Here is a 25,454-nt window from a genome sequence, read left to right on the forward strand (position 1 = left end):
TTCTTTTATTATTTCCAACGGGGGCCAAATTAATTAATCAAGTACCATTTTGAAGTATCTAAGTTCACGTGTATCTGTCTTTTATTATTTCCAAATTAATTGATCGAGTACCATTTTAAAATATCTAAGTTCATGTGTTTCTGACATGTCTTTTATTATTTCTAAATTAATTAATCGAATATCATTTTAAAATATCTAAGTTTACGTGTATTTGTCTTTTATTATTTCCAAATTAATTAATCGAGTACCATTTTAAAGTATCTAAGTTGACGCGTTTCTGGCATGTCGATTTCTTTTGTTATTTCCAACGGGGACCAAATTAATTAATCGAGTACCATTTTAAAGTATCTAAGTTGACGCGTTTCTGGCATGTCGATTTCTTTTGTTATTTCCAATGGGTACCAAATTAATTAATCGAGTACCATTTTAAAGTATCTAAGTTGACGTGTCTTTTATTATTTCCAAATTAATTGATCGAGTATTTTAAAGTATCCAAGTTCACGTATTTCTGACATGTCTTTTATTTTTTCCAACAAAGATGAAATTAATCGAGTACCATTTTGAAGTATCTAAGTTGACGTGTCTTTTATTATTTCCAAATTAATTGATCGAGTATTTTAAAGTATCCAAGTTGACGTATTTCTGACACGTCTTTTATTTTTTCCAACAAAGATCAAATTAATCGAGTACCATTTTGAAGTATCTTCTGAATAACTGGAACAAGGTTGAAATAAAACTGTCGATTTCTTTCATTACCTCTAAAAAAGATGTATATTTATATAACCCTTTCAAAAAAGAGGGAAACCACCGCGTGCGGAGATGGAGCAACAGCATTAACCGATCTCACTCGTTTGATCCCGCTGGTAACCGCAATCCCTGTCTCAAGGACACGTAATATACCCGCGTTACGCTTTTTTAAGGAATGGGGAGGAGAGGAGGTTCAACGAGCCCCAACTACGTAGCAGCGGCGTGAATCGAAGAAGAAGAAGGATCATCCTCTTCTTTCCCTTCGAGTTTTAGCGCCGATCCCATCCGCTATCTCTTTGCCGATTCGTCCCGGACGTTAAACCTCTGCGAAATCCTCTTGCCGGCGTCCATTGCAAAAGACGGCCGGTAAACGGTTGGGAAAAGGTGAACGAGAGCCTCTCAAAAGAGAAACGAAAGGAAAGTTAAAGACGAGAACGAAAGGAAAGGCTGATGAAATTATAGGATAATTAAGAGGTTAACTCTCGATGACCCCTCTGAGTGGACAAGAGTGTTATTCCCGTACATGTTTACGATGGCTTTTTCACGAACGAGTGCTCGTAAACCGCTCGTAGATTAGTAGATAATACCAATGTGGTAGGGGACAGGCTGAAAAATTAATTAACCGAAGTTTTCGAATAAAATCGTCGCTTCGAGTAACGACAAGTCTATTCGAAACGCAATTTCGCTGAGAAATCCATTTGACATTGACGTGGACGAGATCTCTCCCTGAATAATTTTGAACGTGCACGTTTAAAAATACCGTAAAATTGCGATATATAAAAAATAATAATAATACTCCTCTCGTCTTTTTCGCAGCCATTGGACCGATCCGATCGTCGTCGATACGCCGATAACTTGCCACGACCCAGCAGCAATCTCGCGCAACGAAGGATGCGAACGGATAGACGGATAAATAGATACTTTATTACAGGCCGGAGAGAGATCGTGGAAGGGAGATGGATCGATGCGATGGATCCCTCCGCTCCGAGTGGAACAGGAATGGAACGGATGTTCGAAATTAAAGATACGGGGAAGCGAGCGTGACAGATGAATGGCTGGATAAACGATGCGATCTCATCCGATAAGATTTTGAAGACCACTTCGGATGGACACTTTGACCCTTTCGCCATTGGACTTGCCACGATTTTAATTGGAATCTGATCCGTCCTGGACGCGTTGCGTTCACAAATTAACCCTTTCGAATTGTTTGAGCCTGGAGGGAAATCATGGCAGCTCTTTGAAGCGAATCACGATTTTTCAATTGTACAGAATATCTTTGAGGAGACACGTCCCTAAACTGGAAAATTCGTATTTATACGATTGATAGATAATTTTTGTTTCTCGAGTAAATGAAAGGGTGAAATAATAAATCTCAAAATTCTCATCGTGACTTGGAATATCCAGAGGAGAGGATTTAATTAGGCTAGTTCTAGAGATATCTGTAGAAACAGATATTCCAAGAATTTCATCGTTTACGCCGTAAACACCGTCCGTTACGGTAAACGTCAAAATGAAATGTGAAAATCTCCTGAAAAAATAAACGATCCATCCATCCATTCATCCCAAGATTCCCGATCTCGATTCCATCCCCAAAGCATAACTTCGAAACGCGATACTCATCTCTTCGTCGCGTTACGAGGAGAAACCTACTCTTAACCGCACGATCATGCAACCAACGCTAGAGATTTATATATCCAGTTATCGTTGCTCCTCCTGCGTTTCGTGGAAATTTATCAGGAATGCACGAATTCGATCGAAACAGAGTCTGGACAAACTGTGACCTCGAACGGTTCCAGCTGGGTCGTTGACGCATAAGAAGCATTAGGGTAATTACGAAGTGGAAAAAGTGGATTGGAAAATTTTAATTATTAATTTTACAAAATTTCTTGATTCCAATCACGTATATATATATATATATATATCGCCAGAGACAAGAATCTTTACGTGTAATCGCTGTATCCTTTTCGAGAGATAGTTTTAATTTGTTAGGTTAACACGTTCGATTGCTAACGAGCTACGAGATCTGGAGAGTTAGTCGAGCTATTTTCGTCGTACTCTGAGAGCAAACACGGCTGGACTGGTATTTATTTCGCGTTTTTAATAAAATCTATTATACAAAATAATGTTTCCTCGACTTTCCTTATTTCGAAAGATAAAAAATTTCGAAATTCAAACAAGAAACTCGGATTCTTCCTTAATCGTTCTTTATTAACGCGACACCATTCGATATAATAGTCGCCAAGACCTCCTCTGGGACAGTTGGTATCGTTAATTAAACACGTGTCCAGGGAACGTTATCTCGAATAAGAAGAAGAAGAAGAAGAAGATCTTTCAGGAATGAAAAGACTCATAAAAATCTATAATAAAAATCTTTTCGCTCGATGATAATTATCGGTTTACGTATTTATCAACGAATCTGACGTAAGGAAAGCAAAAGGAACATTATTGGAAGAATATTCCACAATTGTTGAACGATCAAGGAGAAACGAAAACGAGGATTCCGCGTTGGCGGAAACAGGTTTGTCCAGGCGAGCAAGTGTGGCCACCGAGCATGAAGAGAACCGTGGAAAACAATCAGCCGAAATCAGCGCCACTGGTTAGCCTAAGTGGCTAACTGTAGCGTTTTATGCTCGGTGATCTAACTTGGCACAAACCCACGTGTCTGTCGCCTAACTGTAGACCATTTCTTCGAGACTGGGCGTAATTCTCGATCGAAATAAGAGATCGGACGAATAAGTTAGCTTCGAGAGGAATTCACGAAAGGGATCGATCGCGTTTCCGGAATGGAAAATGGTCTCGAAGCTAGCCACCGGTTATTCAGCGACAGTTATGTTTATTTAGTGGACGATCTATCCGAATGGAAATTACGCGGAGTTGCGTGCACACGCGCCCGAGCGCGTCGTTACGCTACCCTCAGCAGCTCCACTTAACGGCCTCGTTAGCAGGGAGCCGGCATTACTGAAACAACTGTATCCAATGGTTATCCAGCTTCCGTGGAATGCCGGGAATCCGTTTCATTTTCCGCCTCCGATCGCGTTTGTCGATACGTTGCGAGGATATCTGCATCGCGCCGTATTTGGAACGAAAGTAACTCGAGGGTTTATTGCCTCGTTGAAATCTCTCCGAGGATGGAAGATTAGAAAGAGGCGGAGATGAAATCTTCTTATTCAAAATTCAAAATGGAAGGGTCCAAGTATTCGAATTGAAGGAGCCTTTTATCTGGTGAAAAATGAAAAATAACAAATGAAATCTTTCTTTTTTCTTTCTCCTCTTCCTTCATTTCTTGCTTATGAATAGCTTATGAACGGGAAGAAAGAAAACAAGAAAGAATTTTCGGGGAACGTTGACAAGTTTTACAAGATACTGAAGAAAAAGTTCGTTTTCAAAAAAGAAGAAAGATTAGAAATTCTATTAAAGTTAAAAGAGGAAAGTATGAGGCAAGGCGGCCATTTCTCCTTGCCGGTGGTCAGTTCGGAAAATCATTTTCATCGATCATCCAATCACCAGAATAATCGTGGAAATAGTCGGAAAGGTGGAGGAAAACGGTAAAATGTCACTGTTCCCTAATTACGCCTATACTGGATCTCGGGGGGAAGAGAGAAGGAGAGTCGAAAGGTAAAAGACAACGAAGAGAAGCACAGAGAGAGAGAGAGAGGCGCGGAAACATCGTTCGCCGCGAACGAAGAGATCCCCTCGGATGGAGCCACGGTACCGCTAGATCCCGCGCCAATCACGCGCCTCGTTTATAGTAGCGCGGCCAATCGCGGGCCACGTTTAAACGGCAAGCAAACGCGTCCACCACCCGGCCAGCTCCGTTTATAAAGTGAGCCCGATGCGCCGCCTCGAAGACAGAGCCGTGCCGACAGTCCAGCCACCAGGAACGTTTTTTTTGGCTTTTTTCCACCATCGTTTCCAATCTCACAGAGAGAGAAAGAGAAAGAGAGGAAGAGAGCAGTGCTCCATCCGAGTCGCGTGTGATCGGTGAACGAATATTTCCCCTTTTTCCCCTCTCGTTTCCCATCCTCCGATCTTCCTTCGTTCCAGAAGATCGCCCCTCGATTCGGTTCGCGGAGTTTCGAGCCAGTGATAAGAAGAGAGTGATTAGAGAGAGAGAGAGCTGGTGAACCGAGGAGAGAAACGACGACAGGAGGAGTGGATTTCTGTTCAAGGTACGTGGGTACCAAAAGTGTTACATCTCTTGTTGGTGCGGGAGAAGATGAGAACACGAGTGCGGTGACGAGGATCGATTCACCCTTTGCATACACGTTGATGCATGCGCATTAGTTATTAGCAGTATAAGTTATTTTAATTCTTTAACGAAATTAAATCTATCTTAACGGATGCAAAGGGTTCCCGCGGAGAGAGTTGAAAAGTGATAAAACCGCGATAACGTAGAAGAATCTTCCTCGCCGTTGCTCCTATTTATGCGATCACAAATCAACAAATTATTATCGATTTTATATATATATATCATTGTAAAGAACAATATTTCTTTCATCAATTCATTGTACGTAATAATCGCTTGATATTCCTAGATCGAACTAATTGATTAATTGAGAATTAATTAGGTAAAATTTCCTCTCGCAAAAGTAACGTTGAGAAAAATATAAAATATATATATGTTATATCCTTATGGGTGCTCGATGTGATTAAGCATCGTAATAAAACAATTTCGAAAGCAACGGTTTGTAAACGTGGAATAACGGAAGAAATAAGTATCCAGTGTGCAGAGTATCGAGTGGAGAACGGTAAAGGAGAGAGCAAAGGGGTGAGAGAGGCGATGATCGATCGAGTCGAAGAAGGGAATAAAAGTTGGCGCGACGCCCCTCGTGGCCGCCATTCCCACGGTGAGAGTCGAGGAAACGCGGTTCAAAGTCAGGGCCGTGTGTTGGGCAACGGCCGAGACCCGTAATATCGAACGAAGCCGCGCGTAAAACGCGTTCCAACGGCCATTCTCGCTTCACCTCTGCTGCTACACCTTCCAAATCGCCGGATCTCCAATGTTTTCCGCTCGCTTCTCGAACGAGAGAGCCTTTATTTGACCGTTTCCTTGCTGTCGCGTTAAACGGAGAAAAGCATATATAGGGGAATTATTTTGTTATTCTTCCAAGCAGAGAGATCGTGTAAATTAACGACAATCGACGCGCTAGCTTCGAATGAATATTCGAGGGGACTGTCGAATCGTTTGCATTCCCGACAGCTGCTCGATTTCGTGTCGGCCCGCGACGCCGGCCGAATATTCATGCTGGCACCGTGTTCGAAAGTCCGTCGACCCGCCGAATAACGTCCTATATACTTCCACTTGGACGATACATAATCTCCTTCTCGCGCGAACGACACCAAATTTTTACCACCTCGCAATTTCACGCGTCTATTCTCTACAGAAAATAAAATGAAATGATACAAAGACGCGTATACTTGCGATCGAAAAAACGAAGCCTCGTAACAATGATTTTGTGTAAGAAGAATGAAAGAACGAAAGAACGGACGGGATCGTCCTGGAAAAAAAGGAATGGAATCTTTGGCGAGCAGGTGCGCCTTTCCCAACGCCGCGCTCGAAGCGCGGTGAGTTCAATGCCAGAAGAGGCGGTGCGATATACGTGTGTATCCAGCGAGGAGGCACGGCGCGAGCGGTGCGTCGTTATTCCGCGTGCCAAAGATTACGAATCATCGGCCGGAGGAAGTGGTTGCGGCTGAACAGTATCGTCGATTATCACGAGAGAGTAAAAACAGTTGGAACAACAATACGACCCCGACTTCTTTTATTGCCCGATGACTCAGACGAGGATGGAAAACGGGCAGTTTCAGTCCACCAACTCTCCTCCTCCTCTTCTCCTTCTTCCTCTTCTTCTTCTTCTTCTTCTTCTTCTCGAAAGGCGAGAATAATCCTTGGGAAACGTGGGCGGATCCGATCGAAAGTGTAATCGGTGAGCGGAAACGTTGCAAAGAAGCTCGTATCGCTTGGAGCTCGCACGAAAAAAGGTTCAACAACCATTAAATGATAGGGGGCGAGTATAGATACGTATATACACGTATGCGCACTTAATTGCGTAACTCGGCGAGCTTAATTACGCGTGTGTCACGCACACGTCTGCCGCGCGAAAGAATCCATGATTATTAACTGAAAACAATGAAACAGAAGAACGATATATAATGGCTATAATTCTTTATGAATCTTCTTCTTTTATCGTTCGAGGAGTATTCACGAGCGTATTCTCTCCCCTTCGTTTAATCGTCATTTTTGTCGTTTACCAAAAAAAAAAAAACGCGCGTATTTAAATGACGGGGCCGAATTCGCAGCATCTGAAACTCTTTAAACGCGTTAACGCTTCCTGCGAGAGGCGAAGGTTGGCCTGGCGTGACGAACTCCTTCATCACCGGCAACCACCATCATCATCATCATCATCAACGTCTCGATCATCACCGTCCGTGATCGTCATCGTTTCTCTACACTTTTCTCGGGACAGACTCGTTTCACGCTTTATCGCAGCCACGAATCGCGCGTCACCCCGGAGCAAAAGTTGAACGAACCTGACTCGACTCAGAGGGGATGGAGTTCAATCCTCCGAATCTTCTGTTGAGCGCAACAGCAACGAGTCACGCCGCTTAATTGCCCCCGACGACCGCCCCCCGATTACCCAACACCAACGATTCTTTCGATCTCCTCTCGAGGATAATAACACCGGCTGAAACGAAAAAAGGCGACGCGGCCACGCCCGCGAGATAGGGGCGTCTGGTTCCCGGGGCGACACAAGCGCGCCCTTTTTTCCCATACTCTCCCCTCCTCGCTTCCCTTTTCTTTCCTTCCTCCGCTCTTCCCTCTCCCCCGACTCGCTATGACCTGCCCCACTATCCCGCCGATGCGCCGGCCGATCTTCCAGGCGCCGCCTGGCCGTTGACCCCTCGCCACGACCATGCCTGCGGCCCTGACCACCTCGCCGCGCATCGCCCCTCCTCCCCTCGTAATTTTATCCCCCGCGAAAATACTTTCCGCTCGATCGACCCTCCCTGAACCGGAGCTGGGCGACTTTTAGAATGGGGTAGCATTCTGGGTGGTGAAAGATCTGGTTATTCCTTCCTCGAGAAGGGAGATTAAGCAATTGACGGATGTGTCCTTTTAATGGATAGAACGGGTGGAAGGATTAAGTAGACACGCGTTGTTTCGAGTGTATTTTCTAAAATAATTCTTCTTGGAAAAATTCAAGGGAGGATGCATAAAGAGAATGCATTCAGAGTGCTCTCATTACGGCTAACAATATCCTCGAACGATATCCTCCGTTCTATCTACTATCTCTTCCGCCCTTAATCAGTAACGCTCAATTTCTAACTCGTAATTTGCGCGTACGGCGTGTGTGCACGGTCGAAAGGAAGGAGGTAAGCGTCGGCGGGAAAGTGAAAAGGAAGCGAAGGAGAAACCAATTTACTCGACGAACGATTAGTTCTCTGAAACACGCCGGGGTCCGTCTTTATCGACGGAGCGAGACGATAAAAAATTTTCGCTCGTCGTACGTGGAAAGAATGGAAAGAAGATCCTCGATGGATGGAATACGGATAAATTCCTTATATATATATATTTTCTACGATCCTTTGATTCATCTTTTTTTATTCAAAATATATCGAACGATGGATAAACTTAACGGAGATTCAAGGAGAAAAAAAAATTGGGATTATTCGTTGGAGAAGAAGAAGCCTCGTAAAGGCGAACGAACTCGATGAGAGAAAGAAAGGGAGAGGGGGAGGGCCGACAGTTCATTATCGAACACTTAGCACGTTTTAAAGCTACTTCCTGGCCGTGCTGCAGTAGATAGTAGTAGCGCATCTGTTCGATTCGCTTAGTTCAGCCTTTAATGATTCGTTCCTCGGCTATCGTCGGCATTTCCTTGCGATTACGGGCGAGGAAAACGCTATCTCTGGTCTAAAAATAAACCTCGTAAAATAGAATCGCTCGGGGGAAATTTTAATTCAGATAAATTCCTCTCCTTCCTCCAATCAATCTTTTATGAAAAACGCGGCCCGGAATTCATTCGTTTTCCATTACACAAAAAAGGATAAAGGAGAACGAAACGATGGAGTATCTGGGAAAGTGCCCGGATAATTGTTCAAAATCTTTCTTTACTCTTAAAAGTTGGAGCAAATTCCAAACTCGATTCACCCTGTCTTTGGGAAAATTCGGGAGTAAAAGAGGGGGTAAGAAAGAGAAAAAGTATTGCAGATCCGTGTAATTTAAGTAACACAAGAGGACGACCAATTTGCCCATCGTTGAATACCATCTGGCTCGATTTTCAATCGTTAAATCGAGGAGTGTAAGGATCGATGAACCAGAAGGCGTGCTCTTCTTAACCGGGCTCCGTAACGAGCCGTGCCCTTAGGCCTCTTTCGCACGAAGAGCGTTATAATTATTCGTCAGTACAGATTACGATTAAACATTATACGATGGAAGATCAATGGATCAATGGATATTTAAATTTAAATCGTTAAACGTTGTGCTTCCTCGTCGAATCAATATCGAAAATTTTATTACATTGTGATACAATTACCGATACAGAGAGATAATATGAGGAACAATACGCAAGGGATCTTGGAGAAATTGAGTCGTATTCGAAGATACGATCATCGTTTGCAAATCGATCGATTAACGGTACGACGATCGTTCCACCGTGGCGAGGGATCGCGATCGATACACGCGAACGGAATGGTATTCTTTCGATATTGCAGATTTCCTTCTTTTTTTTCTTTAATTAATTCCACTTTTAAAAACGCCTACTCGTTAATGAATATTAAAATTGAGAGACGATGTGACTCGTCGTTGAATACTAGTCGCAACTGGTGTGAAATTGAATTGTAATGAAGTAGTGGTTGATTTTTTTCGAAAAATCGATCTTCAAGCGTATACGTATACACGTATATATGAGCTTTTTTTTTTTAATTCTCAGTAAAATTTTAATCTAAGTAACAAAAGATAATTTCACATGAACAACTATACTTACCATAATACAAATAATTGTCTTCTCTTTACGACTAGTACTTATATATTCTATTACTAAAACAGTTAAGAGGTTAATGAATTGTGAAATGTTCTGGCTAACTATTTCCAACTCTCTCGAAATAATCTTCTCGAATATGCATAATTTTATTTAATTACATTGTAATTATTATTTAATCTATCGGCTTTTTAAAAATTGCACGCCGATAAATATTTATTACCGCGCAATAAATATTTATTGTACAATATACCGCATGCAACAACAATGTATTATAATTCGGATAGAAATCGGACGAAAAACGAATAAACTTTATTCTTCGCTTTATTATAATACTTTTCAACCACCCTCGCTCGTAACTTTGGCCCTGATATGTGGGTAAAACGGTTCCTACCGGTCTTCGATCCGGTTTCGCTCGCCCGTCCTTACGTTTCGACCGCCCCACTGCGCTAAAAACACACTTTGTCCGCCGCCGTTTCCCCGCTTTCGTCCAGTTTCTCCAGATTTTTCCGATCACATCTTCAAAAATATTACTTTCGAATTCAAACATTTCATTCAATAACCACGTGTGAACGAAACTTAAAAATCTCGAGGAAACAGTTACGAGGAGAAAATTAATTCCGATTAATATCGGTTTCAGTTTTTGTAACGGTGAATTAAATCTTCTCTAAAAAAAAAAAAAAAACAAATCTATAATGAATTTCAGATCATAATCACACGCATGGATTCGAATTACATTCGCTTCGATCTCTCGACTCGTTCGATCGATGGAATCGGTTTCTAAAGAATGGTATCGAATTTATTTATTGTGCTCGCTCGTCTAATTTTTTCCTTTTTTTTCTTTTCTTTCACGCGTCGAAAAACCACGAGAGCGGAATATCCGGGCGAAGGAATCGATCCGATTCGAGAACAACGAGCGTTTCGAGACCGTTCGCCGCAGCCCGTTAGAAGGCCGGGCTACGAAACCGTGTCGTTCGCGGAAAGAACGCCGGAAAGAAAAAGCCGGTTCCTGTTCACCGATCATGCTTGCCAATCTCGCGAAAGGAAGTGTTACAAAGTGTCGGTAAAGTAGAGGTATTTCTCTTTTTTCCAATCGCTATCGCGCCTCGAACACGAACTCCTCTTGTTTAAAATATCGTGATGGAGCTACAGATGTTCCAGCGATAAACGGACTCGTTTTCAATTTTGTGAAAGGGAAAAAGGATATTAAGTTGGAGAGAATATCACAATTTAATGTCAGAGAAGAGGAATTATTTCTCCAATAATAATTAACGTTTCCTCGAAGAAAAGAAATCCCAACGTTTTTGCGTATATTGTGACTGGAACGAAGAGAAGGTAAGGAGATGAGATCAGGAACGATTCCCCAAGCTGCCCTATTTCCACGCCCACATGACGTAGCGGTTTTTAGAGTTATCGCGAGTAGTAGTCGCAAAAAAAGTCCGGTTACCGTTCAGCCACGCGGAGAGTTACACCAAACGGCGATATCAAAGCGTCGGTCCCCTCCCCGTCCACCTCCGCCATTTATGGGACGCTCGATCCTCGGATAAACCGAATACGGTGGTTCGTTGCCTCGATCTCGTCGACAAGGCTTTTCCGGGATCGCGAGCCTCGATAGGCCAATACGGTTCTTTCATCGAGCACGTTCGCCAGTCGATTTACGAACAATCGTGACGGTATTATTATCGCAGAGAGGGCGATACGCTTCATCGTCACGAGAATATTTTCCTTCGCGTTTGAATCTTGAAGAATCATCGCTGTGCTAAAATATTAAAATATCTGAATCATCGCATTCTTACTTTCGATTCTACGATCATCGTTTAAGTTAAGCGCCGCTAGAGCTCTCGAGCATCGTCGGTGGATTGACGGGAAGAAAGCGCATGCGCGTAATGGGCAATATAAATCGTAGCGAGTAAGAAAGGAAGGCAACGCTCGAGGTATGTTAGGTAAGCCTCGATGGCCTCCCCTCCCTCGTAACAGTTCCATAATGCGGAGAGGTGTGGACGAGACGAATAGGGGGAGTGGAGAAGCAAAGAGGGACACGCGACTCGAAGGAATATCGGTTCGAGCGTTTGTGGACCGCGCAACGGTAACCGTTTCTCTCGAGCGAGGATCGTGGGGCTTGCGTTCGAACACCGTTACACTTATGAACACCATAAAACGCTACCACGACCTTAGTTATCGGTGTTGGCGAGGCCACGGCCACGGCCGCCAACGACGCCCACCGCTCGCCTTTATTCCCTAGCGCAACGGGGAATGTTCCCGTTAACCGTTGTTTTCATTTCCCTGCGAATCTCGTTTGCCGGCGACTAGTGGCTCGCTCTGTCGCCAATTTCCGGGAATCCGACTGGATCGAGTCGCCTTCCGGCGAGAGGGCAGAGGTGAAGGAATATGTAGGACGAAGTAGTAATCGTGAGTAACCGTGAGTTTGAATGAACGGTGTAATGAATAGAGAATGTAATAACGCGAGTGTCTATTATGGAGTGAAGTAATGGTGGAGTTTTTTTAGCGTAAGAAAGTTTTGTTTCAACATATTGGATATTGATTAGAAACGATGGAAATGTTGGTCTTGTTTCTTTCTTTCTTTTCCTTTTTTTTTTTTTTTTATTTTTTTTATGAACGTATGAAGGTATTTTTAGAATCTTCGCAATCTATTCAATGCAAGAGTAAAGTACTTATAACTCGGAGGATAAAAGCGTTTCAAGTTTTATATTTGTTTTAATCTCTAAAAAATCTCTAAAATTAACCGGTTAAATTTACTTGCTCTAAAAACTACGTTTTTTTTTTTTTATTTTAATTTCAAATATATAAAATACTCAAATACTCGACGAGTATGATGAATATTTAACGAATTACAAATTAATTTATTCGTGTAACCGAGATGCGCGCGAAAAAATATTTTAAAAAGGAATAATCGTGGAAAATAACAAGAATAAAAAACCAACTACTATCGATCCTTCGAGCTAGATCTCGAGATGCGTAAAAACGAAAAAGAAAAGAAAATTTCCTATTAATCGATCGAATTCGATCGAGTTCGTCGTTCGCTCGACAATAATATTTTGAATATCGCCCCTCGATCGAACGACCGAGGCGAACGACCGCGCAGTTTTCGATCGACAGCGAGCACGGAAACACGCGTTTACGAAACGCTCGATCAATTTTTCGTGAATAATGATATTTCGTGTATATTTTTTATCTCGTTATTGTTATTCGAGCTTCCTTTTTTTATAAATACGCTGTTGTGCTTCTGTATCATTATAAAAAAAATTCACGCACAATTTTATAAAAATTTTTCGTACGTTTTGTATATTTTACGAACACGATACGAATGGACGTTATTAAATAAATTTAATCGTATTCTGAATAAATATTCTGGATTTGAATTTGACAAAAATACATATATATATATATATATAAAATAAATACTAAATCGAGAAGAATTTCAAACTCACAACGCACGTTGCAAATAATCAAGCTAAGGAACAAAAGAAAATCGATCGATCGCTATTGATTAACCATTGATGATAAACGAGATGAATTACGCCTGAATCGAATTCTCCATTAACGGTACATTTGAACGGGGCAAGATGATAATCGTGGGATCGCGAATTTCAATCCCACGTTCCAACATTCCGATCCAGCTAATGCACCCCTTTTTCCATCCCCTCCTCCGTCGCGACCTACCGCCGATAGATCGTGTATCAAAACGTTTCTAAGCGTCTGAATTCCCGCCGGCTCGAAGTAAGTAATTACCTCGAGCTACAAGTGGGCGTAGGTAATTGTGGTGAATTTATGACGCCACTGCGGATGATCGATCGATCGGGAAATCGAGGGGAATCGTCGAGGCGGATGGCGACGGAGGCGCGAAGTTTGAACGTTGAATATTTTTCTTCTAATTTTTCCTCCATTTCTTGATTATTTTTTAACGAAATATAAATCGAAAGTAAAAGATGAACGTTCGGATTCGATATCTGGTGTTAATAATATTCGTGGGGTATGGAGCGTATTGAAGTAAAAATGTAACGATAAGCCTCGATAGATATTTTAGATGGATTCGTAGCAACGAATTACTCTTTTTAAAATATATGGATCGTAAATACATCGATTACACGTGCCTTTGCCTTAATTTATTTTGATCAAATATTAATATCTGCGAAATAACGCGTGTTAAATGTTAATATCTGTGGAAAGATTATGATAATTAACGTAAAATTGTTCTTCGAAATTCGCGTAAAGAGAGAAGCGATAAATCTCGTGATTTAACACGGAATCTGCGATTCTTTAAGGAGACACACTATAATTAAACGCGAAATACCTCCTCTTTCGAAAAAACTTTCGAATTTACTGCCTCGGCTAGAAAAATTGTCGATCGATACGTGTTTCCTCTTTTCTTATTTATTCCAAAAAAAAGAAAGTAACGATTCGATCGAATAATATCTCAAATTACTGCGCTATAACGAATTCTTCCGTGGAACAGTTTCTATGATTTCTTCTTTGTATAAGCAGTATTCTCAAAAAGGGAATATCATCGATAAAAAAAGAATAAATCAATACATCGAATATATTTCTCCAATAAGTTACACGGAACGAATAGAAGAATTTAAAAAGAAAAATGATGATGAGCGATATTCGAATATCCCATGGAATATTGAAAATACAAATATAAATAAGACAGGCGTCAATCGAGCTTAATCCACGAAATAAGAAATATTACTCGGCCGATTATTATTATTTTCTTCTTTACCGACGTGTGCGCGCACAAGTAACGAGGCAATCACCGGTGTCAGGTGTACGATTCCATGAACCAGGCTTTAATTAACAGATAACTGTATCAATTAGACACATTGCGGCCGATTGTGTTCCGTCTGCCGGGAATATTTCATGATTTACAATCCTTCGAGACCGTTATACACCTCTATCCTAGCTACGCGATAAATCCGTGGAAGCGGGAGGAGAGAGAGAAAGAGAGGAGGCGAACGCGAGAACCGCGTCGAGAAAGAGAGAGAAAACGGAGAGAAACAAGATAAAATCGCCGATTCTAATTCCACGCGATGCGCGCCTAACTGTATGCAATAACTGTGGCACAAGGTGAACAATCTTTGTCGACTTTAATGCGACTTTAACGACAGCCGCTCGCACCGTTATATATACAGGGTGATTCTTAAAAGTGCGTCCACGTTCCGATGGAATCGAATACGCGGGGAAAAAAACAAGCCAGAGATCGTGCTAGTGGCGTTTTTAAACGGATTCGAGATAAAAATCTAACAAGAGCGGGCACTGTTGCAAGATATTAATTGTAAGTAATGTAAGTACATTTAATGCTTAGTGAATTCGTGCAGGAAAGTATTGTACTATTCCTATTGTTGAGGTTATGTTAGGCAGTTTCGTGTCATATTACGTCACGTGACTAGATTTCCACCAAAGTTAAGTCTTAATGTAGCGAGAATAATAGTATAAAATAACGTATTCTTCTCTCGCGAAAATTGAACTATATTTAATTATAGACGAATTCTTTACAACATATTTTTGCTGAAATATATATACCCATATTTTTTAACTGTTTTTAACCCTCATACACGTAGATATAGATATAAGGAAATTTTCTGAAATTCAATCATCATTCGGGAATTATTGTTTTCACGTTGGGAATAAAGATTACAACTTTATATCGTAGCTCGCGCGATATAACTTTCGAAACAGGTTTCCAGGTTATAAATGTTGGACGATACGTCATCTTGATCCACGATTATTAAATACATTTCTCGAGTTTTGTCCCTGCGAGATAAATCGCAAGTGGATAGTCCTCAAAGTACACTCACTCCTATATAATTTCGTGTACAGGCTGTTCAATTTTTCTTTCTCTATTCCCTCTCGATAACACATATAAATCGTGAACTTATTTTTATTCGTTTTTTATTCGTTCGGTTCGATTATCCTCTAACTTTTCCCGTAAAAAAGTCAAACAAATATAAATCTCCGCAAAATAAACGTACACGCAGATTTCATCTTCTTTCCGAATCGAGCGGTGGATTCGAAAAACGCGTTAATAAAAGGAATTTCAGTTCGAACCCTTATCCCCTCCCCCCGTTCCTTTCCATTCGAGATTTTTTACGAGCTCCACCCATCGACCGGAGGCTGTTTATCACGGCCAGGAACTTTTATCGGCCATATTTTCATTAGGAGCAAAAAAAAAAAAGTGATCCACCGACCTCGCCAACGTATAATTTAGCGGCTCGGATCGAATCTGAGGGGAGGGGAGGGGAAGAGCAGGGGCCGGCTAACGTGTTCTATCTTTAAGAGAGGTTCAGATTCGGCTCGGATATAATTTTATGTTTGACTATCGAAACGCTGTTCGTAAAAGTTCCTGCTGTTCATTAATATTCAATGGCTCCCTTCCGCTCCGGGTGCTTCTTAAATTAATTCGCGGCCACATCGATTCAAAGATAGAGATATGGGGCCAAAGTATATACGAAGTTGCATCTCGCCCAATTAATTACGATTCTAAACGGAATTGGATCTTTCTTCCTCGATATTGAACGATCCATTTAATACATCGGTAATACGAGTTTGAAAATTTTCTTTTTCAATATATTTCGTTGACAGGTGATTATATTTTTTTTTTTTGAAACAAATTTCTTTTATTATATATATATAGCTTTTATTAACACCGTCTCGATGAAAAAATGAAGAAATTTCCGAGGAATAATAATAATAATTTCGAAAACAAATTAATTCCAAGGGTTAATACAACAAAGTAAACAAAAACTCGAGTCTCATCTTATAAATATGGTGATTGCATTATCTCGAGCGTTTTGTTCTTTAATTTTTTTTTTTTTTTTGGAAAAATTAATTGGTTGTTCGTTAATTGGAGGAAGGAATACGATAATTGGGTCGTTTGCTCTTTAGCATTCTCGAGTGCAATCTCGAAGAGAAGAAAGTATAGTATATACCGTTAAAACCGACCAGAAATTTCAATCATCTCTCTCTCTCTCCCCCTCTTTCTTTTCTCAATAATAAATTTCTGTCTACCAACAAATATTAATCTCGTGTCGAATCTTTAAATTCGCCACGCGTCACGTTAATTGCGACCGAACGAAAGAGGGGAAAAAAGAGATAATTGACGACTTTTTCCAAGATATCGATGCGTAATTAACGCTCTCTTACCGAATTTATCGACCATGAACCATGCATCGCAACACCGTGACTTTGAGATTTTTTATTATACCGAGAATATATATACCTCCAATCGTAAAACTTTTCTTTTAACTTTGTATCACAATTTCTTCGAAAGAAATGTATTTTTTTTTTTCGATAAAATACGACGAAATAATCGATTCGATTTCGAGACGCTTTCGTTCAAGACGAAATATTGGGAATCGATATTTAACGGAGTCGGAATCGAACAGTCGATGAGATATATATATATATAGTCGATGAAAACGGCACGACTAGTTTGGTAGCTCGATTAAAACCGTTGCTCGGTCAACTTTTGCTCGACCCTGATTCCAACTGACCCTGAACGAGGTCCAAGGCCAATTTCGGGGCGAAAGTAGGCCTTGCTTCCCTTCTTTTATAAAGCACCAACTGGAAGAGCCATTAATTGCTCCTCTGACCGAAGAAAGATGGAAGAAAGTTTCCAATTAATCAGAAATATTCTTGGTGTCAGATCGTTTAAACATTATCTTTCTCTCTTGAATAAATAAAAATTCAAAATAACGAATACACGAGTGTCAATGGAATGATCTTATACACACGTTTCATTTCGAATTTAATTTCAATCCAATTAACAAATTCTAAGCAAAAAATGTCTTATCTTCCGAGAAGCTTCGGCAAAAAAAAGAAAAAGCCGGTGACGAGAATCCCTGAAATCCCACCGGTTATTACTATAATAACAATAATATCCACGGCGAGATGGGAAGAGGGAGATCCTCCTCCGCGTCGGGACGAACTTGACACCGAGATTGCTCGTCTACCCCCGCGCGTCACTCGTCGATCACCCAGATGGAGCAGTCTATTAGCTCCTAACTACGCGATTATTTTCAAGGGAGGTACGTTTCATTAAAAACGATCAGATGCTCGCCTCTCGTTTGTTGAATATGCGCGTGGCGCTGCTCGAGAGAGGGTCGTTAAACGGAGCATTACCCTAACGATACGAAACAGCTCCAGGCTGTTAATGTGGTTAACCCATAGCCTGGTTGAATCTCTCCTTTTTTGTTTTCTTCTCTTTTTCTTTCTTTCTTTTTTTTCCTCTCCGTGGAACGAAACGAGAGGCTTGATGATATTTTAGACGCTCGTCGAATTTTTATGCAAATACGATTTCTCTCTCGTGTTAGGTATTTTACGTAGATGCATGTAATAATTTTTATTTTATTTTATAAGTTTCTCGCGGTTGTAATAACGTTTGTAGTATTATTTAAATAATTAAATTATTCGCTGTATTAATGATACCGTCGATTTGTACGTACTCGTGATCGAAAATTCACGTATATAAATTTATTATAAATTTAAAAAAAGGAGGAATGATTAACAGACCCAACCAGAGCGAACTGGATACGAGAGGGATTCGTCGTAAAATTTAACAATCTACGACGATAATCACATCCTCTGCATAATTATATCCAATATTTAAACACGTTTTTGCAATTTAACGCGCTAAAATCTGCTTGCTCTATCCTTGCTCAAAAAATTCCCCCTCCCCGAGTTTCGAAACTCGTTTCAAAGTCGTTTTTCTTATCGTTAAAAGTAACGGTTGGCCATCTGCGTAACGACAGTTAATGATAACGATCCAGCGAGTCGTGAAACGATCGAAGTAGAGAGAGAGAGAGAGAGAGAAAGGGAAACAGAAAACGAGGGGGAAGAGAGTATTTTCATCTTGTTTCGAGGGGACAGATAGAGTTGCGGGTAACGGTAAAAGTTTCCAATGAAAAACGGGGTCGGGCGATTCGAAAAATCTTGGAATTGCGCAACCAATGTCTATCGATTAATTTCGTTTCGCGAACACCCGATCCTCGGTGACTCATAAAACTCGTATCTTCTTTCCGCCTGGTGAACAATCGTGCACCGTTAGTTCCTCGATTCTTTCTTCACCAAGCGGAGTTTTTAATTCATGGGAAGGATTATTGGTCGTAAGACGAGACGTATCGTTGGCAAGAGAGAATATTAATCGTAATATTAAGTATCCGGATATTTTTCGAAAATCCTCACATTTCTCCGCGTATGTGCAAGCATTAACGAGTATATAAAGGGGTCACTTTTATGATGAAAGTAATTTTGAAATGATTAAAGAGAATCAAAGAATAATTGACAAATATTTCGACGGAGAAAAAGTTCAAATTTGCTCGCTTGCCGTTCGAAGCCATCGCTACTGTCGAACAGTTAAGGACAACGTAACGACTTATTCTCACCGCGAGTAAAGCAAGAGGAAACGCGTGTAAATCTTGCAAACGTTTTGCCGGTGTACCGTTCTAACGGATTCAAACTTCCAACAAAGTAGGTACGTCACGTCCGCTCGCGCGTCAGAGAAACACCGGGATCACCGTGGAAACAGAGGTGACAGTGACGCGTGCAAACCGGTAAACATCGTGTCGATCGTGACGCACGAACGCGATAATGGAATCGATAACCTTCTGATCCACTCCTCGAAACAGACTTTCCTTGTTCTTGTCGATCGCAACACACGTCACTGGACGCGACCCACTCCATCAACGATTCAATTCTCAAGTCTATTAACAGAGACTCGAGTTGGAAACGAATGAGAAGTTATTTTCGAATGATTTTATCGATCGAGCATTTTTTAAAGATGACAACGATAAATAACTGTACTATAAATTATATCTCGAAGAACAAAGGATGCAGACTATAATGCAAAGCGACAATCAAGAGTTCTTTGATTAACGAAAGAATCGCAAAGGTTTAGTTGCCTTTTAATTCGGCTTAGTTGGAGCACGAACAAACGGCTGGATATAAGAGCGAATGGTGGAGAATCAGGCACGAAGCGCGCCTGCGAATTGATTACAAGGCATGCAGCCGTGCAAGCGAACCGCTCTGCAGTTCTCTCGTGCACAACAGCGAGCACGAGAGATATAATGGAGATGATTCTGAAACTTGGAATCCCTCTTTCCCGACACTTTACGGATATTGTCGAGCAGAAAAAATTCAGCGGCTTTCAATTATGATTTTGAATATCATTCTTTCCTTTTTCACAAAGTAAATGAATAGTTGTGAAGATATCTTTTCTCGAGAAGAGAAAACTAGACAGAAGGAAGAGTTGAAGAACAAATTGATTCGATGGAATTTAAATAATTAATTATGTGTATTATTATTACACGTGAATACGAATAATCACGATTACTTTTCCACTGTGCTCGCGCGTTCTACGTTATTCTACGAACGATACAAGGTATCCAGCAGCGCTCGCGGTTACCGTGCACTTATCACACGAGAAACGAGCAACGAGAATAGTAATGGAAGTGATTCTAATCTTAGATTGTGGCGCCCGGCGCAATTTTATTCCCATTTCTAGATACAGCTAATATAATTCCAAGAAACCGCAATACCGCACAGCTCTGTAATACGGACCAAGTTCCATCGGTATAACGAGATATTATTGATCATTAAGGTATGATTTAGAATCATTGAGAAAATTTTTCTTCTACCAAATATACGTATATATATATCCAATATCGAATAGAGAGTTTAAATGTGTACGAAACACGACGAATAAATTGTAAAATTGTACTTCAACAATACTTCTTCTCGTCGTTGTTATACGAAATTACACGAAAAAATTGGTAAATATTTCGTTAGCAAAAGGAAACGAAGAAGAATCGCAAGATCCTTCGATTCCACCACTCGCCATTAAATTCTACATACGTCTGCAGAAAGTGGAGAAGAATCGAAGTAGAGCCAAGAAGACCAGTCGTAGCAGTAATCGAGGAAAAAACGAAAGAAAGAAAAAGGAAAAGAGAGGCGTAATATCAGCCGCCAAAAAAACTTTATTTAAAAGTTATTTCTTGCGCGAAGCCGGTCACGCCGGTCTTGCCAGCTGATTCTCTCAGCTCCTCTCAGCAATTCCGTGGTTGATATCGGGTATTACAAACCGTTTTCTCGTTTCGATTCCCTTCCCAACGTGGTAATGAATACGTAGTACGGGGAACGCGATTTTTCCTGACATTGGAAACCAATCCCGCGGTGAACTCGTTGGAAAGTCGTTGACTTATGCTTACCCCGTCGAAACCTTTATCTCTTCTTTATTGGAATCTCTCGAAGCGAAAAGTCTCGAGAAGTCGTTGCACGATTTGATTGGAGATTGGAATAGCATTGTCTCTCGAGGATATCGAGTTTGTGAAAAATAAATCTTTCAGGGATTAGAAATTGCGTGTTGATTCAGCAGGAGTATCTTTCGTGAACTCGAGTAATTTGTTACCAACAATTTGTTATAAAATCCTGGATACTCAAAATTTATCGCCTCGGTAAATCTCGATTGTTTCTTTCCACTTTGAGTTTAAGAAATCGAGAGGAATCGCGTGCCGACATTTCTGCGGCTTTCGATCGTTACGTAAACGATTATCTCGTAAGCGCGGTGAAAGTATCACCATCCGATGATACTGGCCCCCTTTTTCAACGACCGTGAAACAGACTCCCCCTTTAGAACTTTCCTTCCAAGTACGTGCGGTTTTCTAGGATGATCCTGAAAGCCGGGGAAACCGAATCCGCCGTGCGTGAATCTCGTTTTCGTTCCTCTCCTGGCAAATTTAAATGATGGAACGAGGATCGAATAAAGATATAGAGTCGAGATTTTGAATCCAAAAGAGCCGATATAACAGTAAGGATTCAGAGAAGAAGTGGCAACGACTAAATGATCGATGAAGAGATAAGAATGGAAAGAAGGAGGAGAGAAGAGGATTCATAATCGATTCGACGGTTATTATTTCTCGGATAAATGCGTAATTATCCGAGTTAATAAACGAGGCGGCGAAATTATTGCGCGAAAGTTAAGAAAATCCTCTGAACGGGAACTGGATTCTGCAACCGTCGATACATCTAAATCCCTCGAGCTTGACTAATTGATCACTCGCCCGTTCCGCACTTCCTTGTATCGAATAATTCACGTTTCGAGGTCGCAAATCATCGAGCAACCAGCTAAAGAAAATTATTACGATAGACACAACGTTAGGGTACGTCGTTCTTCACGTTTTGAATCATTCTGTTGGACAAATGATAAATTTCGCAACGAAACGAATATTCTTTTATAACGAAAGAAAAAAGTAGAACGAAATTCAATTATAACTATTTCTTCCTTCACTCTTACAAATTTATCGATATTTAAGTTGTTTGAAACTCGATTAAATTTCGAAATTGCTCTTGCATAATAAGAAACATGGAACAAAAATAACACTTGAAAATAATAATAATAATACGAGTCACGAGTAACGATGGCCGGCAAATTGAGACGGAAATTTCTCCAAGTGTCCTCCCCTCCATAACCCTCCCTCCGTTTCGTTAAATCATTCCACCCACGCAGCGAAGGACGAGGAAGGAAAGAAAGGCTGTGGCGGCCGGTTTCCAGCATCGAGGACGCCGCGCTGCAATCCTCTCTCCCCCGCAATCCGGAGAAATCATTAGTTTCGAATCTCTCGGCTCGGAATAGGGAATTGAAAAGAAAGCCACGGGAGGAAGAACAAGAGGTTTCGTGTAACCGCCGTCCTCCTCTTCTTCTCGCGTTCCTCGCCGCATTCCGCCTCCTTGTCCGCCCCCTCTTTCGCCCATCCTTGCCACGGTGCGCGGTGTTGCGGTAGATCGTGTCCTTGAGCGGTACATCCCCCCTTTTTCCATCCTCTTTTTCTTTCTGCCTCCGCGCGGCGGCCCTCTTTCGCCCGCCCCTCCATCCGCGCCACTCCATTTGCATGGATCGGCAACAAGAAGAGGAAGAGGAGGAAGGAGAGAGAGAGGTTGGAGAGACGGGTTGAAAAATCGCGGTACACGAAAGCGAGCCGCTCGTGCATCGAGCAAGGGGAGAAGAAGAAGAAGAAGAAGAAGAAGACAAAATGTCGCGGTTCTACACGATCGTGGCTACGTAATATCTCGTGCACGAGCTGCACCTCGTTCCTCCAACACCGTGTCTTGAATTTGCAACCGGCGTTTCCCGCGCCATCTGATAAGCCAGCTTCGCTCGTTTGCTTCTCGATTTTTCGCGAGATCTCGTCTCCTTTCTCTCTCTTTCCCTCTCGTGTTTTCGAGGTGGTCCCTGTAATAATCTTCGTAGCTCGCGAGGATCGATTACACGGTGTCTCGAGGTGATTTTCGCCTACGCTCGCTCCTAACAGCTGTTTTGTTTATTCGAGAGAGGTCTCGCTCGGTCGATAACGCAGAGCGTATCATTTCGTCTTGGCAATATCGATTTGTCGGAACCGAATTTAAATACTCGTGTAATTTACGATTCGATCGACGAGTTACACGACCACCCGGTTCATCATCGCTTGCGATTCAAACGCGCAAGCAACCCCTTCCCGGAAGCATCGTTTGTGCGAGTTCCTCGGTCCGGTGACACCGCGTGCCATTGTGTTATCGCGAGCTTCCGCGATTCTCAACGGCCGACCCGCTGTCTAACGGAGATCGTACCCCACTCGTTACAAAGTAAACAGTAATGTTCAACAAATCGTTGCTAGAATCTTCACGGGAGTATCGAGCTTTTTTTTCTTCTTCTCTTTTTCTTTTTTCCCCCCCGATGTCGACGATGATCAACAACCGCTGCGAGAAGGTGGAAGATTTTTTATATGTAAATGGTGGGTAAAGTAAAGTTGCGCAAGTGTGTATAATCGTGAATGAGAAATGTTATGAGTGTTTATATAGGGTGTATTTGTATAGGTGGAAAATATTCCATAAGTCTATTCCAAGTGGGGGGGTTGGAAAACAATGGTAAGCAAATTTTGCACAAATTGAAAATAAAGTGGATAATGAATAAATAAGATTTCGAAAAGGAAGTTAAACAAAACTCTTAAATTAAATATTGCTTAATGAGTAATAGAAAATATGTACATGTTGATGAGAAGAGTTAAGGAGCGAGCTAATCGTTTGTTAACAGGCGATAACTTTTTTTTTTTCTTCCTTGAAAGAAAAGAAATTTTCTCTCTTAAATAAGTTGCCAATAAGTATCCAATTTAGGATAAAAACGGGAAAAAATCCTTCTCGTTTAATCGGTCGAATATATATATATAAATAATTCTACTTACTCTTGCTCTATCTCTACTCAGGAATGTGAAACGAACCCTATTATTTTAAGACGCTTAAACACTTCCATCCGTGACCAACCAATCGTTGGCGCGATTTGTTCATTGGAAATTCAACGGATTCCCGGTATTCCCCGGGATTCCAATCGAACTCGGATGGTAAAGTCACGCGACGCGCCACTTCGATTCGCTGTGTCGATAAGGGTATTTTGTGGAAGCGGCTATTATTTAACGCGTGAACAACGTTCCCCATTCGTTCTCCGAACACTGTAATCCGATGGAACGAATACCTAGTCGAGTGTTTCGCGAACTTGTTCGACACCTACCAATTTGCAGCGCTTTTTCGAACGAAAAATAATGTCTCCTCGAGACACTCTTTCATCCATTATTGTCAAATTTACCTCTTTGAAAAAAATATGAGTTTCTACTTTTGTTAGCTCGTTCTTTTGTTCTTATCGATTTGATATTCTCCAGAGAAGTCAAAATAGATAAATTTAAATTTAAAGAAGAGAAAGATTCCTCTCGACCGAAAGAAGAGAGTTCTTCGCGCGATTGAAATATTATTTCGCCGAGACGCTTCCGACCTGGCCCGAGTGCTTTTGCAACGATGATTAAATTTGCATGAAAAACGAAAAGCCTGAAGGCCGAGGCGCGTCTCCGCGGATTACGTTACGTTCACGTTGACGTGAACGAGCGTGAAAAGGAGCTGACAAGCTGAAATAGAGTTCTCATCCATGGATAACCTGCCCGTTCGATTGGCATACACCATTTCAATGCCCGTTCCTGTCTAGAACACGTTCCTCCTTCCGATTAAACAGTTTTCTCGTTAATCCTCCCTCTGTCCCAGTGCTTCTCAATCTATTCTCAAAAAAGCTCTCTTCCCAACAGCCACACACCCGTGATTCCTAATTAAAAAAAAAAGGAACGAATACAAGAAACCCAATTCAAAAAAATCCTCAAAATCATAATTAACCCGGACGACAATTGAAAGAGAGAGAGATAGAGTTAATCCTGGAGCGAATTTCAAGGCGTGGATCGAAGAAGAAGAAGAAGAAGAAGAAGACGAAGAGGTCGTGGTCGCGCTGCCCCCTTGGATTATTATTCCCGTGGCACGATAGAGCGCGCAAAAGAAGGGAGGCCGAAGAAGGGCTTCTCTCCTCCAACGGGTCGTTGCCCTCTCGCATCTCTAGCCGGCGCAAGAAGAAGGTGTAATCATATTTCTTACTTCGTTCCCTTCGTCCATCGACTCCCTCCTCCTCCTCCGCGCTCGACCACTCACATTCGTCCCCTTCTATATCGTCGCTCGAAACGGCCATGAAGACAGCCACGATGCAGCAGCCGCTAATTACTTTCAAGATTTATCGAGATCGGTCTCGAAGCGGGTTGTGTACCTTGGCCGGATCGATCCTTATCAACGACCCTTGCCATTTTTTCGTCGGGTGTCGCGACAATGGGAGGCGAAGGGAGGCGGCCTCTGATGGAGACACGCGATGACCGGGCG

The 25,454-nt window shown here is 41.6% G+C and overlaps 1 protein-coding gene and 1 long non-coding RNA gene across 14 annotated transcripts in view; one reads left to right on the top strand and one right to left on the bottom strand.

Moving 5' to 3' along the window:
- The window catches only part of LOC107997085 (uncharacterized), a 62,550-nt gene that overhangs the window by 33,904 nt on the left and 3,192 nt on the right, over positions 1-25,454 (bottom strand). The gene's annotated exons all lie outside the window — the stretch shown is intronic.
- Positions 4,581-25,454, top strand: part of LOC107997084 (uncharacterized) — a 46,170-nt gene continuing 25,296 nt past the window's right edge. For all 13 annotated transcript variants that reach the window (XM_062073416.1, XM_062073421.1, XM_062073420.1 and 10 more), the window contains exon 1: positions 4,581-4,916. The gene's annotated coding sequence lies outside the window, so the exon portion shown is untranslated. The remainder of the gene's footprint in view (positions 4,917-25,454) is intronic.

This window comes from Apis cerana, linkage group LG3 (assembly GCF_029169275.1).
Source record: "Apis cerana isolate GH-2021 linkage group LG3, AcerK_1.0, whole genome shotgun sequence".
Taxonomy (NCBI): domain Eukaryota; kingdom Metazoa; phylum Arthropoda; class Insecta; order Hymenoptera; family Apidae; genus Apis; species Apis cerana.